The sequence below is a fragment of the Microtus ochrogaster genome, linkage group LG8 (assembly GCF_000317375.1).
Source record: "Microtus ochrogaster isolate Prairie Vole_2 linkage group LG8, MicOch1.0, whole genome shotgun sequence".
Lineage (NCBI taxonomy): Eukaryota > Metazoa > Chordata > Mammalia > Rodentia > Cricetidae > Microtus > Microtus ochrogaster.
The window spans coordinates 16,019,494-16,031,777 of record NC_022033.1 but is presented as its reverse complement, the minus strand read 5'-3'; the positions used below and the strand labels follow the sequence as shown (position 1 = coordinate 16,031,777).

Here is a 12,284-nt window from a genome sequence, read left to right as displayed (position 1 = left end):
TTTTTTTTTTTTTTTTTGCTTGGAGCTTTTAATTGTTTGGTCTTGTATCTGTATCAAATCCTTGGTTTCTTTTGGCTAAGCTGTCAGGGCTGCCAGTCCGTGGTCACTTGGCTTCACACTTCTGGGCTTGAGGTAAGGTTGGACATCATGGCAGGAAGCAATTGGGAGAACAAAGTAACCCATATCATGCTTGACCGGAAGCAGAGAATGTGACAGGAAGGGGCCAAGGCCACGACAAATCCTTCAAGGAGAACCAGCTCAGTGACTGCTGCCTCCAACGAGGAGAACTTTCTCCAGCTGCACTAGTTCCTACTAGTCCAAGCACATTTAGATCCATCCATGTGGAAACCATTGATCCAATCCATGATCTGGAATCACCATCCCAGAAATATCCAGAGGTGTATTTTACCAATCCCTCTTTGTGTGTCTTCCAAGACAAACGACTTGGCTATTAAGAGTCACGTCGGTGCTAGGGGCTGAAGGTGGCTCTTTATCATAGTGCCCTCTGCCAAAATCTACTAAAAGTATCTCCTGACTTTGTTAAAGGCCCAATCACCATGCGCTCAGGCTAGACTTTCAACGGCTGGCAGCATATGAGAAGAGAGGAGAATCAGAGAAGGTTAGAGAAGAAAGAGTTCAGCCAGGACAGTAAACCCCAACTCCCCGCATTTCCTCTGCCAGTAAGAGCCCTTCCTTTCCTCCTGCAGCCTACTTCTCATTCCACAGGAGTTGCGCTAGGGCTTTCAGCCTGGCTTCCCTCCCCCACAGCTCACTAGAGAGGGCTCCATTGTGCGGTGAAAGGAGGCAAGGGGCTTATGCCTGCTTTGGGGTTTTCTGGATGCCTATAGTGGTTCAATCGCCCCTTTGTCCTCTCTCTCTCTCAATAGTTGCTGTGTCTTAAATTATAAATTTTTGGTCTTCCTATTGCATTAGGAGTGTAGGGGGGAAATGGAGAGGAAAGGAAAGAAAGGCAACCCATTAAAAACTAAAGGTCCGAAGCTCACAAGCAGCATTGGTAAGAACTTCATGGGTCTAACCTGCTCTTACTGCCAGCAGCTGAAAGAGGAGCTGCCTTGAGAGGTGAGCAATAAAGAAGCCACTTAGCACTTGATCTCCAGAGAGGCTTTTGGCCACACTCGCTTGCCCCCTTCACCGGAGTCCCTGGCTTCTGTATAATCTATAGAAAAAGGAGACACGGGAACACATTTGCATGGGTCAGACAGGCCTCATATTAAATGAGTTTTTCCCAAATGCCAATGCTCAGCTGATGAAGAAATGCTTAAATATTTCATCAATTTCAATGGGATGTCAATTTCTCCTGCCAGGCAAAGTGGCCTTCCAGGCTAATCTGGAGTGATGCAGGGGAGAAGTCAATTCCAAAATAGAAGCGGACTCAGACTCATAAAGCTTTTCTCCCACAGGCTGCTCATCTACCCCTTCCACTGCCCCCACGTGGCTACCAACTCTGACTCAGAAACTAGAAAAAAATAAAGGGTCCCATTTCTGGCATGTGCATGCATGTATAGTATATGTACATATGTGTCGGCATGTTTGCACGTGAGGAGGCTCATGGGTATATGTAGATATGCATATACCTGGACACATGGAAGCTAGACATTGACACTGAATGTCTTTTTTTTTTAAAGATTTATTTATTTATTATGTACACAGTGTTCAGCCTCCATGTATGCCTGCAGGCCAGAAGAGGGCACCAGATCTCATTACAGATGGTTGTGAGCCACCATGTGGTTGCTGGAAATTGAACTCAGGACCTCCGGAAGAGCAGTCAGTGCTCTTAACCTCTGAGCCCATCTCTCCAGCCCCTGAATGTCTTTCTTGATAACGTTCCACATTACATATTGAAGGAGCATCTCATTTGAGCCCAGAGCTCGCCACTTCTGCTTATCTAGCTACCAGCTTGCCGAGGGGAATATCCGTCTCTGTCCCCAGGCACTGGAATTAGCTGGGACACCGAGCTCATCTGCATGAGTTCTAGGAACCAACCTCGGGTCCTCACACTTCTTGGGCAAGCACTATGCCCACTGAGTCACCTGCCAAGCCTGAGTCCGTTTCTGTTCGTCTTTCCCTTCTTACTCTTCTCTCTTTCTTCTTGAGATCAGTGCTTGTCTTATAAATCCCTATATTCAGTGTCTTGCTCAAAACCCGGCCCCTAGTCAGGGCTAAGGCAATATTTGTTTAGCCAAATTGAAATCCACTGACTCGTTCTTCATTCACTCATCCAACATTTACTTGATCCCTACCCAGCAGCATGTTCCCGAGCTAGGAGCTGGGCCATGGCAGTGAATCACACAAGCCTTTGGCTTTCAACGGGCTTCAATTTTTTAAAAAAGGGGGAAGTAGTAAATAAATACTCGGATAAATGACATCATTAATAAATAATCTGATTTTATGTAGAAATGGGGATTTGAGGGAAAAGGATGTTGATAAAACGCTGAGTGGCAAGCGAGGAGGGTCAGATCATTCCACCCACCTTCACCCATTGAAAGTACGCAATCTTCACATAAGTATGCTCTGGGTAGCTGCCTGGCCTTCCACAGAGCACTTGGTGGACAAGTGGAGAAAGCTAAATAAAGCAAATTGTCTCCTCTCAATGCCACAACCCTGTCACTCTCTCAAGGACATGGAGGAAAATACACCAGCATTACCGGTCATCAGCCATGGTTCCAGGCCTTCATCAAGTGATTATCTGATTTAGTCTTTAAAATATAACCTTCAAAAGATAATCCTTATTTTGCTCTTGTCCCATGACTTGAAATGCAGATGTCGGAAGTCACCAAAGTTACCCAAGACCGCACAATGGTGAAATCAAGATCGGCATCTAATTTTCTTGCCCTCTAAAACTCCTGTTTTATGTGCTTCATCATACCAGTACCGGGCCTGAAGCATCATTCCAGACACAGTAGAGACCATAAAATGGTCAGAGAGCAGAGTTTAATGTCCTCAAAGAGATCCCAAGCTCATTGGGTAAATGAATGTATTCACATAGTTATAACCAAGGCAAAGAAGAGAGATAAAAAGCGATGGGCTGGGATGAGCGAAAAAGCACTATGAAAAGGTGAAATGGGTCCATAAAAATGGGATGGGCTTAGAAAGCAAAGAAGAAAGTGGAGGAGAGGCAGGAAACTGTCCGTAAGTAGAGCATCCATGGGGTGTTATGCATATGGAAGTTGTAGAGATAAGGGTGACCTCTGCTGTGTGCGAAAGAACAGAACCCACTCAAACTCACAAGAGAACTAGAATATAATGTACCTCCCCCAGAGAGGAGTTTAGACAGCTACACACATGGTCAGATAATGAAAACTTTTATATTTTATGAAGCCTGGCTCACTTCATCACTAAACAATGACAACATTCTGGTGGCAGATTCCACTTTGGCTTTGTCACATTCCACCAGTGTTCCTAAGCGAGCTACAATCTTGCCAAAATAAAAGCGCAGCAAAGAGCTTCATAGCCCACTCCATCGAGAGCAGCATAATCTCTCAGACCCGCGGCACCTTCTTCACTAAAAGAGGTGGCAAAACGAAGACTTCAAAGTCGTTGTTAAGATTGGCAGATGTCATCACATGGAAGCGTCTGTCTAGGGCCTACCCCATACCAGGTACAAATGTCAATCCAGTTCCGATCTCCCTCCACTCCCTTTGCCTCATTTGTATAAATCTTTACTGGCAGGCAGAAACTCAGCTACTAACTTCCTCTCTCTCTCTGTTCAGTCCATGCATCCCATGAGCATTAGCCAACTTTCTAACTCAACAAACCATTCATATCTATCTCTCCCGTCCATTCCCATGACTCCTTACCCAGTTATCCTCTATGACTTCCTAGCTCACATCTGAGCTTCACGTTTGCAGTCTCTAGAATCATGCTTCCTAAACACCCTTGAACAATGACTCTGTGGTACATCAGAGAACAACAATAACCCTTGAACTTTACAGGTTGCTCTGATAGCACCTGGTCAGCATGGAGTCCTTGAGGTTACAGAAGAACTGGCAGAGAAACAGCAAAACGGAAAATTATGCTAAAGTTGACTATTCTATATAGCATTCACTATGTGTAATGGTTGTAAAACCTACATCAGTGATAATGGGCATCATGTGTTTAACTAGCATCACCTTCTGAGCCCCAGGCATATTCTGGGAGAAGTCAGATCAAAGGCACTTCCTAAGAACTTTAGAACCAAGAAGTCGCTCCTCATCAAAATCAGAAAAACACAGCCCAACACACACACACACAAAAAAAAAAAAAAAACAGAGAAAAACAAAGTTCAAAAGGGGGAATATTTGGGTTGCAGAGTCACTAGGGCATATATCACTAGGGCCAGAGATGAAATGAAATAGTCTACCTTGAAGCAATATCCTGAGAAACCAGCTGACCACATCCTGACCCAAAGAGGTCTTGTCCCAAAGACACTTTGCAAATGGGGAAGGGTGTGTGAGGACCAAACTGGATGGAAAGGAATACAATGGACGAGCAGAGGGTGAGGAAGACAAGCCATCTATCTGTTCAACACAACCACAGCATCAAGAGAAATAGGTGTGCCAACCAGCAATCGTCCTCAAATATGCTGTGTTTAGCTGCGATAGGACTCAGCTTAACTTTCATCTAGGGAATCCTTCCCCATCCAAAATTACAGGCTGGAAATCTCTACACCCTCCTAATGGACTTGGAAGCTTTGAAGTTCTATGACTTGGAGTAGAAGACCAAAGGCTCTATTCTCCCTCTCATACCCTTGCCACCGAGCATAGTACTCAGCACCAAGGGGGTATAAGTTACTTTTCTCCCTGCTTTGACAAAATGTCTGGTAAAATCAACTATGAAATGGAAGGGTTTATTTTGACTCTGAGTGAGAAGGTCCAGTCCATCATGGAGACAAAGGCAGGCCATGAGGAGGATGAGGAAGCTGTCTATTAATGTCTGCAGATTCTCCCCTCCAGGAACATCACCCATGCTCACAGGCCCACCATCACCACAGTAAGTGTGAAGACTGGACACAAGTGAGGGAGAACAAGGAAGGAGCTGGAGAGGCCCAAAGAGCTTCTGCTAGGATTTCTGGCCTCCAAGTAGACAAGCAAAGCAACTATTGATGCTACCATTGCAATGAATGCAGCCATGGAACATGACCTTTCTTGTCCACGAGTGGAAGCCTTCCAGTCATTCACTCTCACAGCAAGAGTGCCTTTCCAGTAAGAAAAAACCCCATACACTACTCCACTGCCTTGCATTGCCGTCCTTGAGATCAGAAGGTAATAAAAAACATCTGGGAATGACTGACTGACATCCAAGGAAGAGCACAGTCCCTCCCTCCACTCCTCGCTGGTATTCAGTTCCCAGAGAGGCCATGTTCACGAGCATACCACAGCCTTTATATAGGCTCTCCTCTCCTCTAGTAAAGCTTCCCGAGGCTTTACCAGTACGGTTTGCACCTTTTCTTCCATCGGGTCTCAGTTTACTTCTCTCCTTAGAGAAGCCTGGCCCAACCCCCACATAGATGTCCCATACTTGGCGACTTTTATCTTAAGCACTTGCTCATTTTTCACAATTGCATGTATCTTTGGTGTGCACCAGCCCATAAGCCTCATGGCAAAAGAGAATACTGGCACCTAACAGAAACTTACTAAACTCATTCACTGACTGACTAAGTCACTAAATGAATGCATGGATGAATAACTGAATGAACAAATGACTCCATTCCACAATTTTACCCATGAAATGAATATTCACTAGTGGCTTTTGTTACTGGACATTGTAACAGGAATTGTATGTGTATATTTATAGATATATATATATATATGGAATGACATATGATCTATGAAATTTTTATATTATATATAAGTGTACTTTAAATAGTTACATGTTAAATATCAAAATAGTTTTTATTTATGTAAGGTATATATATATTATATACACTTATTTATACAATAGCAAACAGGATATATCTTCTATGTGTCTGATAACCTGTATAAAATATTAATGCATATATTTAATCTGGTCCAAGTCTCAGAACTTCCCATAGGATAGGCATTATCATCAGCTTGTTGCAGCTGAGGAAACACCAACACAGAGGTCAAACAGCTTTCAAGGTCATACGGGTAATGAATTCCAGCTGTTTGTTACTGCCCATCAAGGCTGGTGGAGAACGAATCTCAGGTCCAGGATTTATCAGTGTCCACATGCTCCCTCCTTGGGACACTAGGGAAGTGTTCATAGAAATGGGCTCATTTCCTTCCCCCGTCTGTGTCTAGCTCCACTGAGTCAGTGCCCTGGCTGCCCTGCGCTGTCAGTGGCAGCCAATAGGAGTTCTTCCTTCTCCCAGCACGATTGGCATCTCCTAGGATGTACCCCTCCAAGAAGAAGAATTTGCTGAGGGTCTGCTCTCTCTCCTGGGACTAATCTGCCTTGAAGTAAATGAGAAGCATTTTCACTAAAGAAAACAAGCTTAGAAACCCCCAAAGCCAAACACCTCCAAGAGTTTAAATGGTGCCATATTTCAGACTGAGGTAGAACAGATTGTGGTCTGCCCTTGCCGAGGCATCAGCCAAGGGTGGTACAGGCATACCGGGGGTCAGAATAGTATCAGTGCTCTAGTCTAGAGCCCTGAGATGTGACTATAAATACCACCAAGGAGTCTATATCAAAAGCCTGGCTCTGTACTGAATGCCTATCACCTTCCAGAAGGAGTATCCTGTTCATTTCCTGTGAGTTCAGAGACAGTACCCATGTAGCCTCAGATCTCCCCATCATCTTTGCCCAAAATCATAGGACTCTCCTCTCCCCAAAGAGCAGAATGTGTTCAAAGGGTGTCTCAGCTCTCTTCACACTGCTGATGTGGGGCCCCCCACTTGTGTGCACATGTACGGGTACCCATGTGCACATGTAATAGGATGCCAGAGACAGACATTAGATGTTTTCCTCTATCAGCTTCCACCTTACATTTGGGACTGTGGCTCTTAGTGAACCTGGAAGTCAGTGATTTAGCTCGACTAGGTGGCCAGCAAGACCCAGGGACCCTCCTGTCTCTACCTCCCCAGCACTGGAATTATAAACACACACTCACACCTGGCCTCCTTTTTTAAGACTGTATTTTATATGTGTGTGTCTGTCTATGTATCTGTATGTGCCTGTGAGTGAGTGCTCTGGGAACAGAGTCCAGGAAGGGGGTGTCATCGGATTCCTAGAGTCCGGAATGACAAGTGTTTGTGAGCCACTCAAAATGGGTGGCTGGGAACCAAACTCGTGTCCTCTGGATGAGCACTCTTAACAAATGAGTCATCTTTCCAGCCCAACACTTGCCATTTTCAAATGGATTCTAGGGTTCTCACGCTTATGGAGCAAGCATCAACTGAATGAGCCACCTCCCAGCCATGACATGTCAACACCGCATGCCCTGGACTTTGCCCTGTGCTTTGTAGACTCAATGACATCCCAATCTCCAGCTACCAGATGCCACCTGTGCCTCTCCCATATCAGGACAGTCAAAAACGTCTCCAGACTCTGCCAAATGTCACCCGGGGAGTAAACCTCTCTGAATCCCAGTGTCAAACCTCTGATAGACCCAGGTGAGGGAGAGGAGCAGGTGAGAAATTCTAGCTGGAATTGCTTGGAAGCTGTAGGTATGGGATCTTGAGCCTCACTTCTGAAATTAGGTTAATTACAATCAACTCTCAGTTGCCCGGGGGGCCAATTATCTACATTAGCCCAGCCCCCACCCTGCACTACCGGCTTTTCACAATAGCTGGCACACCAGGGAAGAAGGGGCATTGCTCACAGAGCACGCAAACCCACAGGAAGGTAGGGCTATTTGTTGTCTTTAGCTGGGCGACCTCAGCTTGTTAAAATGCAGCCTTCTTGCATCTGGCTGTGTTTTCATGCTACCCAGATTCTTCTGGCCCTGGAAGCTGAGACACTAAAGTTCTAATGCAGCTTCTGTCCCTGCAAGCACCAGCTTGTGCCTCTTTCCAGCAGAGAAAAGTAGCCAGGCCTCTTCCTGGGGACCAGACCAGACAGAACATCACAAGAGACGAGGGCACAGAATAACAGGTGCACAAAAAGAGTGAGCTCCGATCTTATTTCTAAAACTGAAAAGAATAAAATCGGCTCCCTCTGACTCCACCCCTGGTTCCTTCCCCATCTTAGACAGTGGGGTTCCAGCCAGGGCAATAACTACCTTTCCTACCATGTCACCATCCACACCCTCCTCACCCAGAACACAAAAACACACCCCAACTCCCCAGAAATCTTCTCACTAAAATCACTTGTCACTGACTCTAATTACCACCTTCCTCCTTGTCTGGGATTCAGACCCACGAACTCAGGGAAATCGTCTCTGTATGGTTCACATGTATCTCTGTCACATGGCCCATCATAGGTGTTCTGAGCACTTGCTGATCAAAGGGTGACACAAGTGAATCACATTTCACTTCTGAAGGACATTTCCAGCTGGCCCCTCCCCTGGAGTTTTTTCCTTTTCGAGACAATCTGATGCATCCAGGCTGGTATGTATCTAACTTGCTATCTAGCTGGAGATGGCCTCAAACTCCTGGTCCTTCTGCCCCCACCTCCCAAGTGAGAGCTGAGATCGAGTTGTCATCACGTGACATTACCATGCCTGATGAGTCTTCTCTTGAAGTACATCTTCCCTTCAGCTGCTGGTTTTTCTCCCTGAGACCTCCATTTCAATATCTTTTGTTCATTTTTTCCTTATCTTTTTTATTAATTTTTATTGAGCTCTTCTACATTTTTCTCTGCTCCCCTCCCTGCCTCTCCTCTCCCCTTCAACCCTCGCCCAAGGTCCCCATGCTCCAAATTTACTCAGGAGATCTTGTCTTTTTCTACTTCCCATGTTGATTAGATCTATGTATGTCTCTCTTAGGGTCCTCATTGTGGTCTCTGGGATTGTGATTTGTGGGCTGGTTTTCTTTGGTTTATGTTTAAAAACCACTTATGCATGACTACATGTGATAATTGTCTTTATAGGTCTGGGTTACCTCACTCAATATGTTTTCTAGCTCCATCTATTTGCCTGCAAAATTCAAGATGTCAGTTTCTGCTGTGTAAATGTACCATGTTTTCTTATCCATTCTTCAATCGAGGGGCATTTAGATTGTTTCTAGGTTCTGGCTATGACGAACAATGCTGCTATGAACATAGTTGAGCACTTGGCATGATTAAGCACCCTTTGGGTATATACCCAAAAGTGGTATTGCTGAGTCTTGAGGAAGGTTGTTTCCTAATTTTCTGAGAAATTGCCACACTGACATCCAAAGGGGTTGTATCAACTTGCACTCCCACCAGCATTGCAGAAGTGTTCCCTTTACCTCTCAACCTCTACAGAATAAGTTGTCATCAGTGTTTTTGATCTTGGCCATTCTTACAGGTGTAAGATGGAATCTCAGAGTTGTTTGATTTGCATTTCTCTGATGACTAACAGAAATGTTCAACATCTTTTATTCATTTTTATCCTCACATGAGTTGTACATATTCATGTGTACAGTATGTGTGCCGATCAAACCCAACCTCCCAGTTTCTTCTTATTTTCCAGTAGCCTTCTCAATCTGAAGCAATCAGAGTCATACCCAGTGTTACCCCAGCACATACCTAGCATGTCTATTTCTGCAGCACCCCCAGCAGCAGCTCTCTGGAGTCTGCCCCGGCCCCTTTCTTTTCTAATCCAACAACACTCTGTTCCTAGCTCATCTCTTTGATCCGTTTTGCCTTAGCCATACCCCGAGAGGGCAGTCTGTCTGTTCTACCCTACAGCCTTTTGTGCATTAGCTGTCTCTAAGAACACCTGGGGCATCTTCAGGAGAACTTATTCCAGGCTGTGTTGAGTGTAGATTGTAACCCAAAGTTGGCTTATCACAACCTTCCATCCTCCTGGACGGGGTGGATGGCTGGGTTAAAGGATGAACAGTAGTAACCAAAGACTGGCCAGTCATGGTTCCCACCCAATGCCCTCGGCCAAGATGACTGCTTCAGGGATTTTCAAGTGATCCATTATAAGACATAGTAAGTCTGGTCCAGGATTTGGCTGGCTGGTGATAAGACGCCCTCCTTTTCCCACTGAGTTCAAAGGAAGGGGTATTTGTTCATCCTGCTTCCCTGTGGGGAATATATACCTGGGGGCATGGTTCAGCCATCTCACAAAAGTGAAAAATGGGTGGAGAGGAGAGAGATCCAAAGATCAGCATGTCCTTCAGGCCCCGGGATTTCATTATGCCTGAAGGTCCCAATGCTTTTACTGTTAAATGACCAATATTGTGTTCATAGTTTTGAGTGTGTCTTACATAACTGGCCAACCCAGAAAAGGCATTGACTGCTGTGTCACGGGCCTGAGTTAACACAGATCTATTACACCACATAGCCACATATTTGTGGCCGTTTTCATTTATCACATGGACATGTTACTGGAACTGTATCTCTGAACCCAAATCAACTGCTCTCAACAGCAAGGCCACACTCGTGTTTCTCACCCCAGATTGTAGATCAGACCCCTAATGATAATCCTATAATGGTGTTAATTTCCTCCACTCCAACCACACCCTGATAGAGAAAAGAAGGGTCTACATGCTTCAGTGGGGAAACTCTCATAAGACACACGCCATCAATTCCTTCCCTCAAGGCCATGTGCACCATTCCATAGCTGAGAGAGAGCACACGTCCCTCTTCTCTCCCTACATCCACTCCAGCCTTCATTGGTGATTTGTTCTCTCCTATAAAATACATCAGCCATGATAGTCAAGAATTCCGAAGCCAGCTCACAAGCCTCCGAGCTTCCAATGCCAGGAAAGAAGTTATGTTTCTCTGAGGAAGCCATGATGTGAGGAAGCTTGGGTAGTGGAAGAGAAGTATAGAGACAATCTAATGTCATCTGGTCCCCAGACCTCCCAACCGAGTGCAGCCATATGAATAGAAAAATCCTCCTTGAAATAGAAACAGTCATCAAACTTCTCCCAACCAAAAAAAGCCCAGGACCAGATGGTTTCAGCTCAGAATTCTACAAGATTTTCAAAGAAGAACTAATACCAATACTCCTCAAATTGTTCCACACAATAGAAACAGAAGGAACATTGCTAAGCTCTTTTTATGAGGCTACAATTACCCTGATACCCAAACCACAGAAATACATTACTAAGAAAGAGAATTACAGACCAATCTCAGTCATGAACATTGATGCAAAAATACTAAATTAAATACTGGCAAATCGAATCCAAAAACACATCAGAATGATCATCCACCATGATCAAGTCAGCTTCATACCAAAGATGCAGGGATGGTTCAACATACAAAAATCTGTCAAGGTAATCCACCATAGAAACAAACTGAAAAATAAAAACCACATGATCATCTCATTAGATGCTGAAAAAGCTTTTGACAAAATACAACATTGCTTCATTATAAAGGTCTTGGAGACAGCAGGGATACAAGAAACATAACTAAACATAATAAAGGCAATATATAGCAAGCCAACAGCCAACATCAAAATAAATGGAGAGAAACTCTCAGCGATCTCACTAAAATCAGGAACAAGACAAGGTTGTCCACTCTCTTCATATCTATTCAATATAGTTTTTGAGGTCCTAGCTAGAGCAATAAGACACCAAAAGGAGAGATCAAGGGGATACAAATTGGAAAAGAAGAAGTAAAACTCTCACTATTTGCTGATGATATAATAGTTTACATAAGCAACCCCAAAAATTCTACCAAGAAACTCCTACAACTCATAAACACTTTCAGTAATGTTGCAGGATACAAGATTAACTCAAAAAAAATCAGTAGCCATCCTGTACACAGATGATAAATAGGCTGGGAAAAAAATCAGAGAAACATAACTCTTCACACTAGCCACAAATAGCATAAAATATCTCAGAGTAACTCTAACCAAACAAGTGGAAAACTTGTATGACAATAACTTTAAATCCTTGAAGAAAGAAATCAAAGAAGACACCAGAAAGTGGAATGATCTCCCATGCCCTTGGGTAGGTAGAATTAACATAGTAAAAATGGCAATCTTATCAAAAACAATATATAGATTCAATGCAATGCCCATCAAAATCCCAGCAAAAATTCTTAACAGACCTTGAAAAAACAGTACTCAACTTCATATGGAAAAGAAAAAGAAAAAGAAAAAGAAAACCTAGTATAGCCAAAACAATTCTGTACAACAAAAGAAATTCTAGAGGCATTACAATCCTTGTCTTCAAACTCTATTACAGAACTACAGTACTGAAAACAGCCCGGTGTTGTCATTAGATGCTGAAAAAGCATTC

General features: G+C 44.1%; 1 protein-coding gene across 13 annotated transcripts in view; it reads right to left on the bottom strand.

Moving 5' to 3' along the window:
* Positions 1 to 12,284, bottom strand: part of Ptprt (protein tyrosine phosphatase, receptor type T) — a 1,084,941-nt gene that overhangs the window by 844,397 nt on the left and 228,260 nt on the right. The gene's annotated exons all lie outside the window — the stretch shown is intronic.